We start from the raw sequence: 26,109 nt of genomic DNA, 5'->3' as shown, positions 1-26,109 counted from the left end.
GTTTTGGGAGCCGTAACAACCGTTACAACCTATATTGTAAAGGTAACAGTCAAGGTATTCCATATCGGTATCGGTTGGCGTAACGGTGCCCACCGATATGGATACATGGGCGTAACGACGATGTGGGGGCGTAACGGCCTGTAACAGTGCAATTTTTTTTTTTTTTTTGCCAAAAAAATATGGATTAAATCTGGAATATTCCAAACATTCCAAATATGCATTCATTTATAATTTGGAACATGTTTATGGTGGTGTAACGGTCCACTCTTTGGTGAGAAGTTGTATCAGTCTGCCTGATGAATTTATGAATATGACGTCCTACTATTGGCTATAGATCTTTTATATTTAATTATCTAACTATATAATATCAATATAAATTAATTAGAATGAATCTAATACCTAAATATCTCATATTTCATATTTGTAGGTATTGGTATGTTACATACCTTGTGACTTGTGTACGTTTTATTTCAATATACAATCTAGGGACTTTTATGTCCTATTATGTAATTCATATATCTAACAAATTAATATAATTCTTCACAATAAATCTTAAGAAAAAATTAGAAATTATATTCAAGTAAATATAGTGTTGTCGATTTAGAGCTGATTTAGTGAATCATTCGATACCCCCAAATCAACGCTAAATTCATGCAATCTTTTGGCACTTATCTCACTAATGGATTGGTGGATATTTATTGAACAGTGAAGAATGAAAAATATCAAGTGATCATATTTCAAAAAAACAAGTGTTTGCAAATTAACAGTGAGAATCATTTAAACAATTTAATTTTGGAATTGTGACTTGGCAACAATAGTGTCATAATTTAATTTATTAATTTTGAGTTAATGTATGCCTCATGGACAATTTTTACGGCCATGTACCTAGGGCCCACCATGATACTTGTATTGTATATCAATGACATCCATTTGTTTTATCAAATCGTTTTAAGGCATGGTCCAAAAATGAGGTAGATTCAGATCTAAGGTGGACCACTAGTGGGTGAGGCCTTGAAATTGGGGTCCACCTTGATGTATTTGTATATCCGTGCCGTCAATCTATTTTGCCAACTCATTGTAAAGTATGATCCAAAAAATCAGGTAGATTTAAATCTTAGGTGGACCACTGGTGAATGACACACTAAACATAGGACCCACCTTGTTGCATTTGTTGTATATCCATGCTGTCCATCCTTTTTGCCAACTCATTTTAGGGCATGGTCCAAAAAATGAGTCAAATCCAAATATTTGGTGGACCACACAATAGGGATTGAATTCCTACAATTAAAACTTACATTATTATTATTATTATTATTATTATTATTATTTGTTAATATTATTTTTTAAGTTGCGACTTGTGTTTTCCTTGATTCATGTCCATGCAACCTTATCAATAGTTTCAATGGTAAATAAACATTACAGTGGGTCATAATAGGTTTTTAACAGTGGGCATTCAATCCTACCGTGCGGTCCACTTGAGATCCGGATCTACTTCATTTTAGGGACCATGCCTTGAAATGATCAAGAAAAACTGATGGGTGGCATGGATATATAATATAACATATAAATCAAGGTGGACCACATGCACAAAAACAATGCAAGCGCACAGTGGACATTCAATCCTACTGTGCGGTCCACTTGAGATCTGGATCTGCTTCCTTTTAGGGACTATGCCTTGAAATGATTAAGAAAAGCTAATGGGTGGCATGGATGTATAATACAGCACATAAATCAAGGTGGGCTGCATGCACTAAAATAGTGCAAGTGCACTAAGCGGCATGCGCCGTAGACTACCCATAAAATAAGGTGTGTGGCTGTAAAACAGCCACACCAGGCGCGGATTAGCTACCTATAGGTTGAGTAGCGAGACGCGCTACTGAAGTGACGTCACCAAGTTCCGTGGGCCCCACCATAATGTATGTTTTATATCCACACCTTCCATCCATTTGTAGAGATCATTTTAGGGCAATATCCAAAGAATGAGTTAAATCCAAAGCTCCAGTGGACCCCAGCACAGAAAACTGTGGGGACAGTGATGCCCACCATTAAAAACTTCTAAAGGCCATGAAAGTTTTAGATCAAGCTGATATCTGTGTTTTACCTTATTTCATGTCTTTTTTAGCTTTTGAACGGGTTGGATTTCAAATAAAAATTATGGTGGGCCTTAGGATAGTTTCAATGGTGGGAATCACTCTCCCTACTGTTTTCTGTGGTGGAGTCCACTACATCTTTTTATCTGCCTCGTTCTCTGGCTCATGCCCTAAATAATATCTCAAAATGGATGGACGGTGTGGATACAACACATACATCATAGTGGGGCCCACAGAACTTGGTGATGTCACTTCAGTAGCTGACTCACTACTAACTTGTCAGTATCTAATCCGCGTCCGACCCCCCCCCCCCCACCCCCCCAATTCATTTTTTTTGAGGTTGCGACAGAGGGAGAGAGAAATGAGAGGGAAAAATTAAAAAATGAGAAGGAAAGAAAGGGAAAACGAGAGAGAAGGAGAAAACGAAAGGGAAAAAGAAAGAGGGTGGAGAGGGAGTTGCACCAGAGGGGAAAGAAGAAGAAGCAGGAAGAGGAGCTGCAACAGCGCCGCGATGAATCGCCGTAGCGCCGCGGAGAAGAAGAAGAAGAAGAAGAGGAAGCGAGAATAAGGTTAGTTTTTTTATTTTATTTTATTTTCTTTATTCATTTTTTCTGTTCTTTTCGTTTTTTTTCCCCCTCTTTTAGGGTTACTGCCCATAACAACTGTTACGGGCTTGTAACGACTGGTACAGCCTCGTAACGGCCGTTTCGATTCCGTTTTCTTCACCTCTCTATTTCAGCCCCGTATCACGTAACGATAATCGCCGTTACCGTTACGTATCGGCCGTTACGGCCGAAACGTAACCGATTTGGGATACCCTGGTAACGGTGGTGGCTGTTATGGCCATTGTTATTGTTACAAAATAACTTGCTCTTAAAACCCTAAAAATATTAAAAGCGCAAATTACTAAAAATAGTGAAGGAAGCCTAAACTTTTTTTTTTTTTTTTTTTGCATTGTAATCATCACTAGGATGTATGAGCAGACAATCTCAGCATTTCATGTATTTTATAATGAGCTAGGTTGCACTCACCTCCACGTAATACAAAATCCCCACCAGAGCGGAAGATCATTTTCCCATGGTGTTGTGTTGTCCCCTTTAAAAGAAAATAAAAAAACCCTCCCCATTGTATTTCTAGTGTTTTTTTTTTTCTTGATGTTGAGTTTGTTAGCATCATCGAGAACCAAATTCATGTACTTATCAAAACCAATTATTTGGCCTTCAATCTCCAAATCCTTTTGCTCGAAGACCCAAATCTGAATGTGAGTTTTGCTTTGGAGACACCAGAAAATTAGATTCATGTAAACGATGTCTAATCCTAAACCCAATTTAACCCTTAAAATGATTGAATTTTGGGAAGCTGTTTGGGGCTAATGAAGCGTGGGTGATTGGCCAGGGCGTACGACTTGTCAATAGCTTTTGATGTAGGACCGATGTATGAACTCAAATATTGTGTGAGATCAACCTGTAAAATTAAATTAATTAATAAAAATCACAAAACTTACTACCATTATCACAAATACCAAAATTTCAAAAGGAGATTATGCATAATCCAAGCCTAGATTACCAAGCATCATCCTACAATGCCATTAAATAAGGAAAACTATGATTTAATGGATGTTCAAATAGCATAGGGTAAGCCTATTTCCAAATGGGAAGGTCTAATACTACCTATGGTGAAATTAAGGTTTAGGAGAAAAACTTGGAATTAGGGATAATGTGGTAATTTAGATAAGAGTTTGAGGGGTTTATGTATTAGGATAAGAGAATTGGGGTTTTGGATGGAGGGAATGTAAGGATTTGAGTTTAATTGAAGGTTGTGAAGAACTAGGGTTTGGTAATTTGGGGAAATACGAAGATTTGGGATTTTTAGGTATAGGGTTAGGGTTTGGATGTATAAGGGATGAAGATTGGGAGAGGATGTTGATGGCTTGGAATGAAGGATAACGAAAATCGTAGAACGTGGAAGAATACATTTTTTGTTGATGAAGAGATGAGAGTGTGGGAGATAGAAGCAAGCCTCGCACTTTCGTTGATAAAGATAAGCTTTGCATCAATCTTCCTTCCATCAATTCACATGAAAGTCACCCTCACATCACATGAAGATGGAAGAAGAAAACAAGCAACTTTCTCTCTTTTGTAACCTCAAGAACTTTTCAAAATTACAATTTAAACCCCATCTCATGAATTTTGACCAAAATAACCATAGTCTAATGAAAAATCAAATAAAATCACTCATAAAGTGTCCAAAACATAAATCATTTATAAGATAAATCCTAAAAGATAATAATGTCCAATAATGATGAAAATGATCCACGATTAATGGCTTGATGATGTGATCTATGCAATCCAATGGACCTGATCGTCACATCCCTTGAATCTGATGGTCCAAATCACTGCCTAAAGCAACCCATGTGCATCTTCCCAGTGTGGGGTCTTCTAGATGCTCGCACATGCACATGGGGTATTCAACATGATCATGGGTACCCACCTAGCCACAGAGAAATCGGTATGGCCCGCCTCCTCTGATACGTATGCAAAGGAGTAACTGAAGTGACGTCCTCATTAGCTTTCCAACAACATTATTATACACGAGAAATAGATACTCAGCTACGATTATTGCTATCAAAAGCTATAGTGCGTGTGTAGGCCACTTATGTCCATATTGAACTTTCTAGCTTGGTTTCTTTCAATCATAGCTGCCCATGAAGTCATCTGCCACCTATTCTATACCACATAAGACTAGCATTGATGGATAGGTATTCTTTAATGCCACTTAATCTATGTCGTGTGATCATATCTTCTTTCAAGGGTGCCAGTGTGATAATCTTATCTTCCACAACAAACTTGGGGGCCTTAATGTTGATGTTCTAGTGAACGTAGGCATTCATTAATGGTTGCACTTACTGGATTTCGTGGATACAAATACTCCTTGAATGTTCTGCTATGTTGTTGGGCCGATCTCTTTGGTTTCATCATCAAAGATGATCCTTTGTTGAAATCTAGAGCTCCAACATAATGATCAGGTAAATCTTCAAGCTTGAAGCCTTGATGCATTCAAGGTAGAGCCACTTGAGGTTGATGAACAACTTTGATGGATTGGATGGTGAGGGCCTGAGAGGTGATGAATGATTATGGTGTCGGCAACATGCAGTGGTGATAGTGGCGATGGAGGTGGGAGAAGAATTGTTGGAGTTAGTACTATGGAAAACCAATGTGTGCATTATCCATTGGATAATAAGGTTGATCTTAGCCATTAATCTAGATGAGTAATCTTTTAGTCCTAGGAAACTTATGATTGGACACAATGGTCACTAACTGGGGAGTTGTATTCCATGGATCTCAGTATCCAGATGAGCCATGACTTGTACAGATGCTTAGTGCACATCTGTGAACGTCGATTTTAGAGATGTAAAGTCATCTTGTGTGAGGGATCTGACTTGGGTCAGAATGGTAGGTCTCCGCCATTTGGAATTTACTTGGTGTCGGTTGTGTCTTTCTGCCCTTACCTTACACTGGAGTGACTATGCCATGGACATGGGATCCTGGTAGGGCTGTACACGAATTGAGTTAGCTCGGTTAGCTCGCTCGACTCGACTCAAAAAAGCTCGATTCGACTAGGTTCGAAACTGAGTTCAAGTCGAGTCGAGCTGATTTTTTGAGCTGGAAAAAATTTCGAACACGAGTTCGAGCTCGGTCGAGCTCGACTCGACTCGGATCAAACCCCAACTCGAATCGAACCAGTTCGGTTACTTTGATATTGACGTTGCTCACCAAGTGTTTGATGAAATGACCTAATGAAGTGTTAGCTGGTGCCAAGGAAGGTATGTATGTGAAACAAATACCCATTTTTCTTGATTTTGATGTTGCCTACAAGGTGTTTGATGAAATACTTGTAAAACTTGTGTTTGTGAAAATGCCGCAGAGGCGAACTCAGCTCGAACTGGCCTGAGCTGCTAACTGAACTGAGTTGAGCTGGTTAGTTAGGCTCGAGGACCGAGCCGAGCCAAGTTCGAGTTGGGGTTAGCTAGTGGCCGAGTTGAGTCGAGTCTAGCTATGCCAAGCTTGACTCAGTTCGACTCGTGTACACCTCTAGATCCTGGTATGGACCCTTAGACACTTACATTAGTAGGTTGAAGTTCAAGTCAATAGTTTCAAGGCCCATTCGTATGGACTATGATAATGTGATCGAGGACTTAATTACACACATTCATTGATCAATCCTTAGTCTCGAGGATGTGTGAGGGTGTTGGATCTTAATTGGGAGGCTTTGGCTTATTTTTCGTGGCTGCGTAGAGGCCACTGAAAGTAGTTAATGCTAGGTACATCCATCAAGGTTCATTTACTCTTAAATGGACCAATAAGGGAACCATTGGTTTTATCACGGGACTTATTTAGGACGAGATCTAGTTGGATTAGGAATTCATCAAATGGTTTTTTTCACTTGGCCCAGCGCTTCAAAGGTTTTAATATGCTTTAAAAAAAATTTCAATTGTTGAAGCTTTGTTTTAATCGTTAAAATCATTTTGATTGCACTTGATGATATGATGGCTCATATTTGATGGTCCGCTTCATGATTAGCATGGGATCTGGATCATAAGTGGGTACGTGCAGTTTAGAGGTGGATTCATGGGCTTTCTCCGTAGTAGGGTACACCAAAGTCGATATGGTGGTGGACAACCGTACTGAATGAACTCTTGAAACTCTTAATCCCTACTTGCATATGGATCCTATTGCAAGGGATAAATGCCTTGAGGGGAGAGGGAGAGAGTCCCCTTGAACCACCCCCTGAGGTGAATAGAGGGTATGTGAGGGAGTAGTTCATCTCTTCATCACTCTATTATTCTTTCTATATGCTTGCCTTCTCTGTGTGGTCACTTGTGTGGATGGTTGATGTGTTTCTTTGGTTCCTACCAAAGGAAAATGCACTCTCTTCTTGGGTTCACTTCATCTATGATGGATTGGGAGATACTCCTTGGTTTAAGAGATTGGCATCGACAAATCTACACTACAAAGATTATCTATTCAATCATTGTGTTCGGCTATGGTCTCATCCATCAAAATATTTGTTTCTGACTCATAAATATGATATTATTGTGATTGGGGTTTTCTTTGGTGGATCTTTTGATTATATTGTATTGTATGCAATTCCACTGCGCATATATCATAAAGACCTAACAAGAACAAATGATAAATAGGTACTTGGATCAATCACGCGGAGCTAGACTCCGCTTTGATCCCACTCGATGAAGAATTGGTATATGCTCTAATGCCACTTAATTTGGAGGATGCACTGAATCCACGTCACAACTAGCTACGAGTGAGCACTCTTGAATCCGGCGAGTAACTCGAGCACGGAAGAACGGAAACTTTTAGAGATGGGTGATCCATGAGCGACTCAAGCTGAGATTGGACCCAACTTCAAGAACAGGGGAAGGGAATGCACCCTCTTTGTCCTTTTCCTGAAGAGAACATTTTATTAATTCATTAATTAAAAAACCAGCAAATCACAAGCAATGCGAATATTTACAACTCATAACTGTAATCAATTTAGACCCATCATTCTACATTTTAAGTTCTAATTCCAACCATCTAATGCTAGCCATCTAGTTCAACAAAATGTTCTAAACATCCTTTAATCTCATCACAACCAGATACATTGTAAAACAATTAGTCATAATTGCTCATACGATTTTGGAATTGCATGATCTTGGGCCCGTTGGAATGCTAACTTAATGGGCTCTCAAGTGAGACCAACATTACGTTATTTCATCATGGGGTTACATTCCTGAATTTGTTTGTAACGTAAGTGATAGAAATAGTAATTAAAACTTTAACACTTTTTAAATAACTAAAAATTAGGAGAAGATGTTTCTAAAAGAAACGAGTAAGAGAAATTAGGAGAAAAGATTTCTAAAAGAAGCTACATAAGATGAAAATCACTCAACCAGAGGACCCATCATGTGGGGCATATGATGGTGGCCACTTTTTCATGTAATCACAATTAGGTCCTTCGAAGGTCAAAATGACAATCCATGCATGATTCCTTAAAAATCTTGGTCATTGAACGGTTTGATCGTGGGTCGTATGAAAACCAGCGATGGAGATTGGTGTAATTCATATATCAATTAAGTCAACTAGGGTTCAAAACCGTACAAGAGCCTTTTTCCACAGTTGGCTTTAAGGCACTTGGCATGCATTTAGAGGACACCATGTGCACATCTGAACACATGTTGAACATGCGGACAACAATTCATGCATGTGGATGACATGTGTGTGCCACATGGCATGCTAATGTGATGATGATTGTGAGCACATGGATGACGTGGCACATGCCTACTGGATCATGTGTCCCATACGGATGTCTCTTTGAATTCAAATTCAAGACGAAGGGAACAAGGATTAAAGAATTTGAACAAAAAACATCCATTCCATTTATTTCAAAAGTGAGAATATTTTAAATTTATTTTAGCATATCTATTCAGAGTGTTTGAGGCATTGTTTTGGTTATCGCTGATATTATCGATTATATTGGCATTACTAGGTTGGTGATGTAGATGCCATTGGAAACGACGAGTTTTTCAGGTATTGGCGAAATATCACCTATGCATTGATTCTGTGTCATATCTGTTAGACAGGCTCACATGCCTTGTATACCTTGTATCCCTTCTATAGCTAGTATGCCTTGTATAGTTCGTTTCCATAGGTAGAGGATTCTGATTTTATTATTTTCTTTGTATAGATGACTGTAATCTCTGTATATTCAACCCCTTTGGGTTGTCTCAAATACAGAAAATCTTTTAGCTCTTCTTTGTTTTTTTACTGTTTACATGGTATCAGAGCTTTACTGATCCAAAACCGGCACCACCTATCAGATTCGACCATCCCTGCTTCCGGCCACCATCTCTGTTGCGTCCGATCCCCATCCCTGCTGCCTCCGGCCACCATCCCTGCTCATTCGATCACCCCTACGTCGTTCGGCCACCCCTACTGCGTGGTCCGACCATCACTGCGTCGTTCGACCACCTTTACAGCGTCGTCCAACTGCACCTGCTTGTCCGACCACCCCTACAGTGTCGCCCCTACTCGTCCGACCACCCTTATTGCACGCCCCTCTGCTCTCTGATCTGTTTTTTTGCCGAACTTCGTTCCAGATCCAACAACCCCTGTTGCTGTTCCAGATCTAGATTTTCCAGATCCAGCGACCCCTGTTGCTGTTGCTATTATGCCAGACCCAGAAACTGCAATCCCTTGGGTATCTCCTGCTGCAATGTACATCTAAAACCTTCTGCTTCGACTCTTTGCGTGCTTTACATTACTTCAGATCAATGGACAAAGACTCATCATGTACAAAGGCCCCACATTGTAGTTTTGATGGTACCGACTATTCTCTATGGGCCATCCATTTTCAGAACTTCCTCACGGGTCGTGGTTTGTGGGGACTAATTGATGGATCTGTTACTATCCCTACTTCCATAGATGCTGACAAATTAGTTGATTGGGAAATGAACAATGGACGGATTATTACCTAGATTCTTGATTCGGTCGATCGGTCCATTACTGTTGGCCTCACTCCTCTTGGAAGTGTAAGAAGCAAGCCACTGTTTCCAAATCGAGCACAGAAGCAGTGTATCGGGTGATGTCCGCTGCGTGTAGTGAGCTTGTCTAGTTACATGGACTTCTTTCTTACTTGGGCATTCTTCTGCAGAATCATACTCCACTCCAAGTAAATAATCTAAGTGCCATTCAGATTGCCTCTAACCCGGTTTTTCATGAACGGACGAAGCATATTAAAGTTGACTGTCACTTTATCCGCGAGAAATTTCAGTCTGGGCTCATTTCTCTTCCACATGTTGCATCCCATGATCAGATTGCTGACATTCTCACCAAGTCCCTCATTTCTGCACGTCACTCATTTCTAGTTGGCAAACTATTACTTGTCGATGACCAGCATTAGTTTGAGGGGGGATGTTAAACAGGCTCACATGCCTTGTATACCTTGTATAGTTCGTTTCCATAGGTAGAGGATTCTGATTTTATTATTTTCCTTGTATAGATGACTGTAATCTCTATATATTGAACCCCTTTGGGTTGTCTCAAATACAGAAAATCTTTCAGCTCCTCTCTGTTTTTTCTGTTCACAATATCACCTAAAAATTGCACTTTATCCTTGCAAAATCTTCCATGTATTGGTTATATTGACGATATCATCTCTTGATACAACTCAAGAAGGGGGAAAACGAGCATAAATATTGTGTAAATCGGGAAAAAGGAAAAAAAAAAAAAAAAAAAAAAACGGAGATTTTTTTTTGTTAAATTATTGCCAAGCTGGCAATGTTGATGCCACTGGAAATGCGAATTTTCAAGTATCGGTGAAATATCACCAATGCATTGATATTGTGTCATATTGCCTCGAAATCAATCACTACTTTTATTTTTAGAAAATCTTCCTTGTATTGATTATATTAACGATATCATCTCTGCTGATACGGCTCGGGAAGGAGGAAATGTGCATAGATACTTTACGAGGGTTGGAATGGCCTTTATGGCTTCTTTTTTTTTTTTTCCCGTAACTGCCGTTACGACCTTTATGACTCTGTAATGTGTAACGGTTAACACTGTTACCTTTACGTAATGGCCTTTACGGCATACATGATTGAGAGGCTCCGAGCGACTTGGTGAATACATCGGTAAGTTGCTGGTTAGTTGGAATATGAATGGTGCGGACCAAACCTGATTGAATCTTTTCATGAACAATATGACAATCAATGTTGATGTGTTTTGTTCGTTCATGGAAGATGGGGTTCGCAGCGATGTGTTGCGCAACCTTATTGTCACAAAAAAGTTGAGCATGTTGAGAATGTGTTATGTGGAGATCATGTAGAAGATATGAAAGCTATGCAATTTCACAACAGTAGAGGCCATGGCACGATATTCCGCTTCAGTAGAGGAGCGGGAAATGGTGGATTGTTTCTTAGGCTTCCATGGAATGGGAGAAGTGCCCAACATAATGCAGTATGTGGTGGTTTGTTTCTTAGGCTTCCATGAAATGGGAGAAGTGCCCAACATAATTCAGTATCCCGTAATGGAATGATGAGCTTTAGGGCAACTTGCCCAATTGGAATCACAAAAGGCTTTGAGTTCCAGACTACTAGAAGAGAGCAAAATGCCTCGGTCCGCTGATTGTTTGAGGTAATGAAGAATCCGATGAGCCGTGTCAAGGTGTGGCTAACGAGGCTTGTGCATAAATTAACTTGGGACATGCACCGAATAAACAAGATCCGGCCGCGTGATTGTAAGATGGATGAGGCGACGGTAGCTGGTTGGATTGGATAGTAAACTTCCATCGCAGTTGGTGAGCTTTGAATTTTGATCCATGGGAGAGGTAATAGGACGATCTCCAAGAAAACCACCATGTTCAAGAATTTTTAAAGCATATTTTCTTTGAGAAAGAAAAATGCCATATTAAGAGCAAGCTGCCTCAATGCCTAGAAAATACTTGAGAATACCAAGGTCTCTTATTTTGAATCTTTCATTAAGGGGGCCTTTTAAGGGCATCTATAGAGCTCATATCATTGCTGGCAATAATAATGTCATCAACGTAAACAAGAACTGTAGCGAAAGAGGAACCAAGGGATTGCATGAACAAAGAATAATCTGCCTTCGATTAGGTGTAGCCAGTTTCTAGTAGTGTTGTTGAAAATTTTAGCAAATCATTGTCGTGAAGCTTGTTTTAGTCCATACAACGACTTATTGAGGCGGCACACCCTAGTCTCCTCGTTTCGTGCAAATCCAAGCAGAATGGTCATTATACCTCTTCATTATTAACGTCATGCTGATGAAGATGCCAATTTTGGATGGAAATAATGGCTAATAGGGAATGTATAGTGACCATTTTTTGACACGGGCAAATGTCTCATAATAATCCAACCCTTCCTTCTGATTATACCCTTTAGCTACACCGACAAGTCTTGTAACGTGTAATGGAGTTGTCGGAGTTGTGCTTGATTTTATTAACCCATGTACATCCAATGGGTTTCTTGTGGGTAGGTAATGGGTTAGGGTCCAAGTGTTGTTCTCCTCCCAAGGCTCGGATTTCAACAGCCATGGCTTTACACCATTTTGGGTCTTTTAAAGCCATAATTGAGATTTTAGGTTATGTGACAGACGAGATGGCTACAGAGAAAGCATGGTGAGAGGCAGATAGTTTACCATAGACAAAAAATTAGATAAGTAATGAGAAGTACTTACATGACAATCTACCGAAGAGGATGACAATGAGGTGGGAGAAGAGTGTGTGGCCAATTAACGATGGAAATCACGGAGATAGTTGGGTTGCTGTCAAGGGCGGGTGGAGCAATGTAGGACTAAACGATCATCGAAAGATTGAGAGGGAAGATTTTTGGAATTGTGTGATATGGAAGAATGGTCAATTGAATCATTACAGTCTAGAATGGGACATGGTATGACAATTGGAGATGAATTGTGGTCTTAAGATTGGAGCGGAAAAATTGTTTCATGAAAAGTTGCATAATAGGAAGTAAATAACTCTTGTGATTCAAGATGAAATACTTTATATCCTTTTTGTCCATAAGGATAACCAATTAACACATTTTCTTACCCTTGGATGAAATTTGAATCGATTTGCAACTAGGGTCGAAGCATGATGGAGATAACAAAAAACCTTCAAGTGTGAGTAAGAAAGTTTGGATACACCCAGATCCATAGCTCAACTGGCAGACTGAGTGGAGATACCTCGTTTCAACACTTGAGGTCTTGGTATCGATCCTTAGTGGGGGGGGAAAAAGTAAGAAAGTTTGGATTTGAAAAGAACTTCATAAGGAATGCAGCCATAAAGGAGAAGGGTTGGGGTGTGGTTAATGAGATAGGTTGCTGTGAGTGTGCATTCCACCAAGAATGAAATAGCCAACTGACCTTGAAAATGTAGGGCTCGGGTGATACACATTTTCTTACTCGTGGATCAAATTTGGATCAATTTGCAACTAGGGTCGAAGCAGGATGTAGTCAACAAAAAACCTTCAAATGTGAGTAAGAAAGTTTGGATTTGAAAAGAACTTCATAAGGTGTGCAACCATAGAGGAGAGGGGTTGGTGTGCGGTTAATGAGATGGGTTGTTGTGAGTATGCATTGCCCTCAGAATGAATTAGGCAAGTGGCCTTGAAAACGTAGGGCTCAAACAACTGTTAATAGATGACAATGTTTTTTTTTTTTTTCCAGCAACACCATTTTGTTATAGGGTGGCAACACAATTCTGTTGAATGATAACACCGTTCTCTTGAAAGAAATTGTGCATATCAAATTCAATCCCATTATCACTTCGTAATTGTTTAATTGTGTGATCGAATTGATTTTTAATCAAGGCAAGAAATGATTCGAGGAGATGTCGTGTTCTTTATTTGTGACGATGAGATAAACCCATGTGCAGCATGTAAAATCATCAACAATTGTCAGAAAATAATGTACTCCACTGAATATGGAGTAGAATAGCCTCCCTATATATCACAATGTATCAATTGAAATGGTTTAATTGTAGAAATATTACTAATAGAAAATGGAAGGTTTAGTTTGTTTAGCAATGGTACATATATTGCAATGTTCTGATTTTGAAAAAGGAAATATCAGGAAGAGTTTTGGAGAGAAATTCTAACCGATTGAGGGATGGATGTCCCAAACTTTTATGCCAAAGATTGTAGGAAGTTGCAGTAGCTTGAGTAGAGCGAGAAGTTGGCAACATTGTTCTGGAGTAAATGAGAGACCCGTGGGAGTTGGACCACCTAAAGAAGTAGCTATGCCCTTGGATTCCATTAAAAAATTTTTTGATTGCACGTGAAATGAAGGCTTCAATTAGCTAATGACAAAGCTGATGATTCAACACGTCCTTGCAATTCGGTGTGGTGGAGGTGCACAATTCGCAAATGTGCCAGCAACCCATTGGAGAGAGAGAGAGAGAGAGAGAGAGAGAGAGAGAGAGAGAGAGAGAGATGGCCGACAAATCTCACCAATTGTCACTTAATGATCCGTGTTGATCGAACTTGGTTTAAGATATCCATTTTGGTCGTAGAATCCACTTTAATTATAAAAAGCAATTTCCTTTGTTGGCAATTGAAGAAAAAAATAGATTTTAAAGTAGCATGGGTTGTGTGGAGAAAAGAGGAGATTGTCTTCTTTTAAAAAATAGCCCTTGATTTCACAAGTAGAGAAATCTCCAAAAATTAGAGATAAAATTGATATTATTCATGGAAGTCTATTTACAAATCCCATTCATATGACTGGTATAGGCCTTAACCCTAAATTCATAAGTTTCCTAAAACAGTAAACATTCCTAAAATTGCAAGAATGTACTAAAAATAGGAAAATACTTATAAATTGACTTGGAACTCTTTCCCATGACTCAAATAAGGACATTAAGCTATCACATGACTCTTGAAATCCTAAAACACCCAAAAAATATTAAAATTATAACTTATTAGAAATAGAAAATTTTAGCTTAACTCAAATTAACCTCTAAAATGACGTATTTTTGGAAAACTGTTCAGGGCCAATAGAATTTATCGTAGGCTAGCGTGCGGATCTCATTGATAGCATTCCAACAGCATATAATACATGCAAATAGATAACCGGTTAGAAAGTTATGGCCATCAGAGTCAATAGTGGTGTGCTATAACTTTTTTACCCGATCTCGGCCCATATGGCCTAATTCTTCTCAATCTTGGATACATGTATAATTTACCTGGACTACTTGAAAAATTAAATTTGCCTTGAGTTTGTCGTGATAGTAACACATTGACATGATCTTCTATTGTCGTCATCATTGGTTCTAACATCAATTGATGGTTTGCAAAATAAAATTGATTCTTTATGTCAAATCAAAATTTTATTGACAAAATAAAACTTTACAAAATGCCATCTTACCTTCCATTGGTTTTGTTGCGTAGCACGCCAACAACGCAGTGAACCGAGATCCAATCTCCGGTCTCACCCACAAACGATAAACAGAAAGAAATATAATCTAGAAGTAGAATCAAAGCATACCAAACAAACCACAAGACAAGATATATGTGGAAAAACCCCAAATAAGGGTAAAAAAAACCACGGGTGCAAACTTTCACTATGAAGAAAACGAGATTACAAGCAATATACTAACTTTTTCCCTTGGATTTATATAGAAAACCCTTTACACTTTAGAATAACTCCCATAACTATAGAAAAGCCCTAGGGACCCCTATTTATAATTTAGGCAACTTCCCTTTCGCACCACTGTGAAAACCGACTCAAAAATTTGCAGTCCGTGCAAAACCCAAAAACGAATTTGCGTAACCTCGACTGGTCGAGCGGGGGCCTCGACCGGTTGAGCACCTCGGACCTAGAAAACCATAGCTCGTTGGACTTTGAGTTGAGCCAGCCCTCGACTGGTCGAGTGGGTACTCGACCGGTTGAGTAGCCCTGTCCAGATGTGACTCCACATCTCAACAATCTTCCACTTGGAGACACATCACCGTAAACCTTCGTCTTCTACATCCGGAGTGCACCACCTCCCTTCTTCAAGCCTGAAGACCAATCAAAGCTGAACAAAGCTTCAACTTCTCCCGTGCAACCGCCTTTGTCAGCATATCTATAGGATTCTCACTTGTATGAATCTTCTCCAGAGCAATCGATCCTTCTTTCCAGTAACGAACATATGAAGTGATATCTGATGTCAATATGCTTGGTCCTTGATTGAAAAGCCGAATTCTTAGCCAAGTGTATTGCACTCTGACTATCACTGTATAGCTTGCAATCTGCTTGCTTCTTACTCAACTCTTCTATGAAACCTTGCATCCACACCATCTCCTTGCACCCTTCTATAGCTGCAACATATTCTGCTTCCGTCGTACTGATAGAAACTATCTTTTGTAACTGAGAGACTCAACTGACTGCAGCACTACCCAGAGTAAAGACATAACCTGTAGTGCTTCTTCCGCTGTCGATCTCCTGCCAAATCTGAATCTACGTAGCCTTGTAGCTTGATTTCCAATCCACCATAGCACAACCCTATATCCACAGTACTTAACAGGTATCTGAGGATCCACTTCACAGCTTCCCAATATTTCTTCCCGGGGTTGTTCATGAACCTGCTAATAACTCCCACTGCTTGAGCAATGTCTGGCCTTGTACTCACCATAGCATACATGAGACTCTCAATAGCTGACGCGTATGAGACTTTAGTCATGTAGTCTCATTCCTCCTGTGTCTTTGCACCTTGTTCCTTATAAAGCTTGAAGTGGTTGGCTAATGGAGTGCTAACTGGCTTAACACCTCCCATATTGAATTGATTAAGTACCTTGGCTATATACTTTGCTTGTGACAAAATCAGTTTCTTGTTTTCCCTGTTACACTTTATCCTCATGCCTACGATTTGTTTTGCAGCTCCTAAATACTTCACGGTAAATTCTCTAGACAGTTGTCTTTTGAGATCTGAAATGTCCTTCATGCTTGAACCGGCCACAAGCATATCATCAATGTACAGAAGAAGGATGATGTATAATGTATCAAATTTCTTCAAATAGTAATAGTGGTCTGCATGACATCTCCTAAAACCGTTTCCCAACATGAAACAGTCGAACTTCTTGTACCACTGCCTTGGGGCCTGCTTCAGGCCATATAGACTTTTCTTCAATGTACACACCTTGTTCTCCTTTCCTGGTGCCATGTATCCTGTCGGCTGATGCATATATATCTCTTCTTCAAAGTCCCCATGAAGAAAGGCCGTCTTAACATCTAGCTGCTTTAGATCTAAGTCTTCTGTAGCCACTATACTCAAGACTATGCGAATTGTAGACATTTTCACTACCGGTGAAAATATTTCAGTGAAATCGATACCTGCCTTTTGTTGAAACCCTTTCACAACCAATCTAGCCTTGTACCGTCTTGAACCATCATGCTCTTCACTCTGTAAACCCACTTGTTATGAAGAGCTTTCTTACCTTTAGGTAGTAACTAGCTCCCATGTACGATTTGACTTAAGAGAGTCCATCTCATCATCCATGGCCTGCTCCCACTTAACTCGTGTATCTGACTGTAATGCCTCTTCAAAACACTCTGGTTCACCATTATCTGTCAGCAGTAGATAATGTAAGGAGGGTGAGTATCGGACTGTGGATCTCCTCTCCTGAGTAGACCTCCTCACAACCGGTGTCTGTGGCTCTGCCTTATAATGCTCCTGAAAACCAAGAGGAGTTGAAAGCTTTTGTGTATCTGAGACAACCCAAAGGGGTTGAATATATAGAGATTACAGCATCTATAGAAGGAAAGAAATAAAATCAGAATCCTCTACCTATGGAAACCAACTATACAAGGTATGCTAGCTATACAAGGTATATTTAAGTCTGTCTAACATCCCCCCTCAAACTAATGTGGGTCATCGACAAGTAATAGTTTGCCAATGAGAAATGAGTGACATGCAGAAGTTAGGGACTTGGTGAGAATGTCTGCAATCTGATCATGGGATGCAATATGTGGTAGAGAAATGAGCCCAGACTGAAATTTCTTGCGGATAAAGTGACAGTCAACTTCAATATGCTTCGTCCGTTCATGAAAAACTAGGTTAGAGGCAATCTGAATGACACTGAGATTATCAACATAGAGTGGAGTAGGATTTTGCACAGGAATGCCCAAGTCGGAAAGAAGTCCACGTAACTAAACAAGCTCACTACACGCAGCAGACATCGCCCGATACTCGGTTTCTGTGCTTGATTTGAAAATAGTGGCCTGCTTCTTACACTTCCAAGAGATGAGAGAAGTGCCGAGAAAAAAACAGTAGCCAGTGGTAGATCTTCGTGTGAGAGCGCAACCAGCCCAATCAGCATCCGAATATGCACGAAGGTCCAGAGTCGCCGTGGAGGAGAAGAACAGTGATCGATCTAGAGTTCCACGTAGGTAACGTATGTTGCGTAACATCGCAGCCATATGAAGAGTCCGAGGAGCAGAAACAAACTGACTGACGACTTGGACAGCGTAGGCAATATCAGGGCGAGTCATAGTTAAGTAAACCAGACTCCCAACTAAACGGCGGTATAAGTCGGGTTGTGCAAGTAGATCACCATCGTCGCGGCCATAATGAATGTTAAGTTCTAAGGGAGTCCGAACTATTTTCTGATCTGTCAATGATGCCAAAGCGAGAAGATCCTTGGCATATTTACGCTAGCTGACCAGGATCCCAAGTTTAGAACGTAAAATTTCAAGCCCAAGAAAGTATGTGAGATGGCCGAGGTCTTTCATCTTGAAGGAGGATTGCAGAACTTCCTTTAAAGCTGAGATGCCAGTAGCATCGCTACCAGTCAGGAGGAGGTCGTCAACATAGACCAGAACAATGACAATTCCGTGAGCAGTGATGCGTAAAAATAAGGATGGGTCATGACCACTTTAACTAAAGCCAGCACCCGTAACAACATTGTGAAAGCGTTGGAACCATGCCCGAGGTGCCTGTTTGAGGCCGTACAGGGCTTTCTTTAGGCGACATACCTTATTGTCAGGGATTAAAGAGCCAGGAGGAGGTTTTAAATATACGGTTTCTTGGAGATCTCCATGAAGAAAGGCATTTTTCACATCCATCTGAGCGAGTGGCCATGAGCGAACAGAAGATATAGCCAGAAGAGTATGAACAGTTTTCATCTTGGCCACGGGAGCGAAAGTCTCATCATAATCAATTCCGTATTCCTGTTTGTATCCCTGAGCGACAAGTCGAGCCTTGTATCGATCCAATGATCCATCAGACTTGAGCTTGACAGAATAAATCCATTTGCTACCAATTAGTTGTTGGTTAGCAGGTCGAGTGACAATGTCCCACGTATGATTATCATCCAATGCTACAAGTTCTTCCGCCATAGCCTTCTTCCAACAATCATGAGTGGCTGCCTGAGAGTATGAAGTAGGAATAGAAACAGTATCCAGAGTAGCATTCATGGCAGACATAGAGCATATCAACCGATCAGGCGCTCGATGTTCACGAGCGGAACAACGTATCGAGGTAAGTTCGGGATCTGCAACAGGTACAGTAGGTTCGGGTTGAGTAATAGGTGGTGGATCTGTACGTGGTCGACGTGAGTAAACCTGCAACGAACGAGGGAGAGTACTTGAGGCAAACGGAATTTCTGGAAAGGCAGTTAGACCAGGAGAGTTTGGAGTATGCGGAGGAGGAAGAGATGAATGAAAAGCAATGTGTTCAAGAAAAACAACATGTCGTGAAACCCGAACACGACGAGAAACCGGATCATAACATCGAAATCCCTTCTGAGTTTCCCCAAATCCCAAGTACATACATTTGACTGATTTTGGAGATAGTTTTGTTACGTTCACGTGAAGCCAGGTGAACATAACAGATACAACCAAAAACACGAAATGTGAAATAGGAAGAAGGTAAGCCGGTGAGAACAGAGTAAGGAGATTTACTGTTCAGAACTTTGGTTGGCATCCGGTTAATCAAGTAGACGGAATGTAACATCGCTTACGCCCAGAAAGAAAGAGGAACACTCATAGTTGTCATCAGGGTGTTGGCAGTTTCAACAATATGACGATTTTTTCTTTCAGCCACCCTGTTCTGTTGTGGAGTATCAGAACAGGTGGTTTGATGAACAATCCCATGCCCTTGAAGAAATGTACGAAAATCAGTTGAGAGATATTCCCCCCTGAGTCAGAGCGGAGAGTTTGATCTGACAGGTGGTGCCGGATTTGGATCAGTGAAGCTCTGATCCATGAAAACCGAGAGGAGCTGAAAGCTTTTGTGTATCTGAGACAACCCAAAGGGGTTAAATATATAGAGATTATAGCATCTATACAAGGAAAGAAATAAAATCAGAATCCTCTACCTATGGAAACCAACTATACAAGCTATGCTAGCTATACAAGGTATATTTCAGTCTGTCTAACAGCTCCAGTGCATGATCATCCTGTGGCGCTGTAACACCCGTGTCCGGTAACTCTTCCAACTCTACGAGTTCTTTCTCCTCGACCTTGTTTTGCTGCACACTATCCTTATATATCACTTTTTCATTGAAGATTACATTTTTGCTTCTGATGATTTTCCTGTTTTCTATATCCCAAAACCTGTAACCAAAATCATGCTGCCCGTAGCTTATAAACGTGCACTTCCTGGACTACGCATCCAAGCTTGTTTCTGTGCTCTGCATCAATGTGAACATATGAAGTGCAACTAAACACTCTGAGATGTGCAAGGTTCACTTCTTTCTCAGTCCACATTTCTTCTGGTAGCCCACCATCCAACTCTGGTAGTATTCACAGCATCTGCCCAAAAGGTCTTGGGCAACCCTGCATGTAACCTCATGCTCTTGGCGCGCTCAAGGATGGTCCTGTTAATGCGTTCAGTCACACCGTTTTTCTGCGGTGTCCCTGTAATCGTTTTCTGATGTTCAATTCCATTTGCTGCACAATACTCCTCAAACCTTTTATCACAGTACTCTCCCCCATTATTTGATCTGAGACATTACTGTTTTACCTGTCTCGTTTTCTATCATTACTTTTCACTTCGTAAATACATCAAATACATTAGATTTATGCTTTAAGATATAGACCCACAGTTTTCTACTAGCATCATTAATAAAAGAAACAAAATAACGTGAGCCACCAAGAGATAATACCTGTGCTGGTCCCCACACATCAGTGTGTACAAGATCCATCAGATGTGTCTTTGGAGCACGTCCTGTTTTCTTCAAACTTACTCTTTTCTGTTTGCCATACACGCAGTCCTCGCAGAATTCCAAGTTAATAGACTTCAGCCCTGGTCGCTTCCCTTTTGATAATAACACTTTCATCCCTTTCTCACTCATATGTCCTAACTTCTGATGCCATAACTGCCCATTCACTCTAGTTAATGCGATTGCGAGTGAACTATACGATCCTGAAGTCACGTACAAAGTACCTTCCTTCTTACCTCGAGATGTCACCAAGGCACCTTTGTAATCTTCCAGGAATCACTATTGAATGTCGTCACATATCCTGTATCGGCCAACTGTTCCACTGAGATCAAATTCCGTTTCGAACTCTGTACATGTCTAACATCCTTCAATTTTAAAGTCATTCCGTCTTTTTGATTTATATGAACGTCTCCCTTTCCAACAATACTGCACAGCTCATCATCATCCAGGTAGACTTTCCCGAAGTCACCTGACACATAATTATGCAGAACTTGCACGAAATGGCATAAAACGAAGCACCCGAGTCTATGACCCAGGACTCATTCCTCGCATCAAGAGACGATCAATGCCTCTGTGTCACTCTCCTCAGATAGATTCACTGAATCCTTCCCGCCTTGAGAGCTTCTTTCTTATTTCTTAAGCGCCCTGCAATCACGTTTCATGTGTCCCTTCTTGCCACAATGCTAACACCCGTCTTTGTCTTTCGGTCCCTTGGACTTCTTCCTTGACTTAAAATGTCTGTGTTTATTGCCTTCTTTGTTTAGCGATCTTCTTCTTCCTTCAATGTTTAGAGCATTCCCTGAATTCCCTGAAACTCCTGATGCTTTTCTTCTAGATTCTTCGCTGAGAATTAGACTGGCCACATCATTAAATTTCAGCTTTGTCGACCCTGAAGAATTGCTCACAGTAATCACCAAACCATTCCAACTGTCTGACAAACTGGACAAGATCAATAACGCCCTGACCTCGTCCTCAAAAATGATGCCAATGGATTCCAACTGGCTCGTGATTGTATTGAACTCATTTAGATGTTTAGCCACGCTCCCACCATCTGACATCTTCATGTTGAATAGCTGTTTCATAAGATGAACCTTATTGGATGCTGAAGGTTTTTCATATATCGTAGCTAGGGCTTCCATTAATTCTTATGTGGTCTTTACCTTGGATATATTGAAGGCAACACTCTTAGACAGAGAGTCGGATCGTTCCTAAAGCCTTCCGATCCAATAAAAACCATTCATCATCTGTCATCTTTTCTGGTTTCTTCTCTTTTCCTCCTAGAGTAATGTAGAGGTCCTTTTGGTACATATATTCCTCCATCAACATCTTCCAAAAGGCAAAGTTTGAAACATCAAACTTCTCAATTCTGGTCTTCCCTTCTTCCGTCAGCGCTCCCAATAGAACTAAACCAATAGCTTTGATACCAGTTGTTGCGCAGCATGCCAGCAACGCAGTGAATCGAGATCCAATCTCCGGTCTCACTCACAAACAATAAACAGAAAGAAATATAATCCAGAAGTAGAATCAAAGCATACCAAACAAACCACAAGACAAGATATACGTGAAAAAACCCTTAACAAGGGTAAAAAAACTACGGGTGCAAACTTCCACTATGAAGAAAACGAGATTACAAGCAATATACTAACCTTTTCCCTTGGATGTATAGAGAAAACCCTTTGCCCACACTTTAGAATAACTCCCATAATCTTAGAAAAGCCCTAGGGACCCCTATTTATAGTTTAGGCAACTTCCCTATCTTACCTCTGCGAAAACCGACTCAAAAATCTGCAGTCCGTGCAAAATCCAGAAACGAATCTGCATAACCTTGACTGGTCGAGTAGGCTGCTCGACTGGTCGAGCGGGGCCTCGATCGATCGAGCACCTCGGACCCAGAAAACCATAGCTCATTGGACTTTGAGTCGTGCCAGCCCTCGACTAGTGGAGTGGGCTACTCGACTGGTTGAGTAGCGCTGTCCAGATGTGACTCCACATCTCAACAAGTTTACAATAGTTTGTGTCCGGGTTGTTGATTTCTACCTCTCATGCAACAATAGATTTATGATAATGGATTACAGGAATGTTGATTGTGGCATCATTAGATGCTCTCGATCAGTAACCCCTTGGCCATGATATCGTCATAGTTACTAATGTCTTTTGATCTGTGCACTTTGGGCTAACCATCAAGTCGTCCTCATCCATTGATTGATTAATCCCTTTTGTCGATTCATCGGTCAACGGCTCCTTTGGTTCAATTGAAATTTTTTCTAGATCATCTTTCAATCCACCACTTGATTCATCCGTAGATCCATCAAGTAATTCGAAGATGGATTCATCAAGAGGCATTCCTTCCTCTAGATGGGTCCACTTACATGCACTCCTTGATCTATATAAGTCCTATTCTTCTTCTTCAATATTTGATTGGTCAAAAGAGCATTTGGCCACAAACTGACTGATCGTGAGCCCCTTTGACAGTCATGGGCTGTTCATTGCCGCAATTATATTTACAATCCACATCCTCAATCACTTGAGAAATCCTCTCATGCATCTCTTGTATTGAATGATCAAATTCCCTATAATAAAAGGTCACGGACTCTATACTCATTAATGCTCTACTCCTCGGAGCATTGTCTGTAGGATTGTTGTTGTCCAATATTGTGGCTGAAATTCGTGCTCTGGCGGACGGAACCTCGATGTGTTCGAAAATCGAACTTATCAACGTTGTGATAGAAAGCGATTCAAAACTGGTTGTCAATCTTTTGAAGTCCGATTCTCCCCCTCCTTGGGCTCTATGCTTTTGGTGGGTAGCAGTAAAAAAGAATCTTTGCATGAGAAATTTCAAATTAAATCATGTGCCTCAGGTGGCCAATTCAGTTGTGAATGGGCTAGCTAGGACGGGGTACAATCAACAATAACTCTTATCTTCACCAAATAGGTAGATCTTCCCCAAGCTATCCAAGGAGCCATCTTTCTCGATAGGGTGGGGCTGGGTGCAATGAGGATTGGCAACTGATAGAGGCCTCCTCCTTGCACCTACTGTGGTTGGCGTTTTGTGTGGTGATGCGGCTGTCCAGTTTGGGGCTTTGTTCAAGTTTACTTCTACCTCTACTCTCCCTGTTTTGCTTGGTTCTTGGATGGGGGCTACAGTAGGAAGGCTGCTGGTTGGAGTTTCTTATGTGGTGGGTTGTGCTGTGTCTAATTCAGTCCAACTGCATGGGGTTTCAAAGGTAGGATGGGTTCGCAATAGGCTGGCGGTTTATTTTCTTTTGGTGCGCTTTTGTTGTTTTTTTGAATGTTCTTAGTGATGTATGTTTCGTCAAATGATAGGAAGTGCGGTTTTGACGCAGGGATGAACGTGATGAGGTCGATCACCGTCTTCCTCAAGGATGGTTACTCCGAATCCACAGAGCTTCTCTGGACTCCTCATAGAGACTTCTCGAATCCACGAGGAAAGGAAGCGAGAAGAATATAAATAAATTCTAATAAATTCGTAATTTGATTGATCATTGAAAATAACAAGTTCACAACCCTTTTAAATAGGGATACCAAGCAACTAGAGAGAAATCAAAAGCACACTATAACTAAAACTCCTAGAATTCGCAACTTACTATAAATAATAAACTTACTGTTTATAGACGGTCATGATGTCTACTAGTGCGCAAGGTTTTTAGCCAAAAATAGTAAGTGTCCTATTTGGCTTCACCAAGCTGTTCTCCTAATTATTTTAAGCTCTTTTCGTGTTGGGCGCAACTCCTAAAGCCCAATGGATGAAGAGTTATAATCAAACTAAAACTTACTATCTATGGTAAAAACGGAATTAAAATAAGGAAACGACCGTCGATCCAAGGGTATTTCGCAAATCCGGCTTGCGCAACCCGGCTGGGTTGGGTGGCTAAAGTAGCTCTCGTTCTACCCTGAAATCATATATTTTACGCCCGATAACTCATTCTGGATTGCGAGATACGTCCGATCTAAGGTCTGACGGTCTAGATCACTTCTGTCGTCAAGCGGGCCTTTTCTAATCCATCTTGGCCAACTGTCATCGACCCGCTCTACCTCAAGTTTTTACATGCTGTTTTACATGTGGAGGCTACCTGCTTTGGTATGGTTGCTGCAGCATGTGAAGGTCAGGATCGCAGCATTTTGGATGTTGTTGTTGATGGGTCTCTTAGTCCTCTGCTCAGAATAAGGCCTGGTTGTTTCTATTGTCCTTGATTCTCTGCTCAAGAGAGGGCCTGACGAAGGTTGCCAGATGGGTTGTCGTTTAAGGTTGGGGCTGGCTATTTGAAGGTGCAGCTTAGGCATTTTATGATTGCCTTCATTTGTTCAGCACTCTGGAGTCTGCTGTGATGGAGGTGAAGTTGCGGATGTGAGTTGGCTTCAAATGTTTTTACAAGTTTGGGTTGATCTGGCTTTTCCAGATTTTTCTGCAGGATCTGGGAGATCTATGTTTGGAGCTCTATTTTTGTTTTTTTATGTTTTTGGCCGTTCTATTCATGTATATTTGTGTTGGCGTGGTTCGTGTCGTGTTATATATGATAGGTGAGGTCTGGATTTTTTATTGAGTGTTTTTCAATAGACTTGCCGAGAGACCAGTGGGAGGGCACCACCAGCTTCTTTTCATGTCTTTAATGTCGATATTAATTGTTAGAAACTTCTAAAAACCCTAGCCTCAAGCGTGCAGGATTCCTTGCATGGTTGGACCGTGTTGTGATGCAGCATCCCATAGTTTTGACATGCTTTTATGTACTATGGATGAGGGATGTCCTGAAAGAATTTCAGACTTGAAAATCCTAACCCTTCCATTAGAGGGGTCAACAAAAAAACAATATATGCCAGTCATTGGAAAGTAGGCCAACAGTTGAAGTGATTTTTGTACGATAAACACCAAAGAGGGTCTTAAATTGGGACCTTTGGGGCCGTCGATCAGAGGTGAATCATCGGTAGAATTTTGTATTCAATCTGGGAGGGCAGCAGAGACTCTTTGTTGCGGGCCCCATGTGCCTGGATATCCAGGCACCCAGATGCATAAGAGAACACAAGGAAGCGAGACCCATAGGTCATCCTGATTTGTGGATCACTTGAAACGTGCCAACATTAGAGTATCTATCGGACTGAAATTCTATTCAGTCCAACAGAAGTCTGTTTCAACATTTTCATTTCCTGTTTTGTTTGAGTTCAATCCTTAGGTATCATTATCATTTCCTTTGTGATCGTTTGTTGTATTAATTGTTAATAAGGTTCTTAGCAACTAATCACTTGATTAGTTAAGGATTTGTTAGGAATTGAATAAACTTCCCTATTTTTGCATTT

General features: G+C 40.6%; 1 protein-coding gene across 1 annotated transcript in view; it reads left to right on the top strand.

The window, feature by feature from the left end:
- Nucleotides 1-26,109, top strand: part of LOC131218821 (homeotic protein knotted-1-like) — a 36,515-nt gene that overhangs the window by 7,947 nt on the left and 2,459 nt on the right. The window lies entirely within an intron of this gene.

The sequence above is a fragment of the Magnolia sinica genome, chromosome 11 (assembly GCF_029962835.1).
Source record: "Magnolia sinica isolate HGM2019 chromosome 11, MsV1, whole genome shotgun sequence".
NCBI classification, from domain to species: Eukaryota; Viridiplantae; Streptophyta; class Magnoliopsida; order Magnoliales; family Magnoliaceae; genus Magnolia; species Magnolia sinica.
This window is presented reverse-complemented; position numbering and strand designations above follow the sequence as displayed.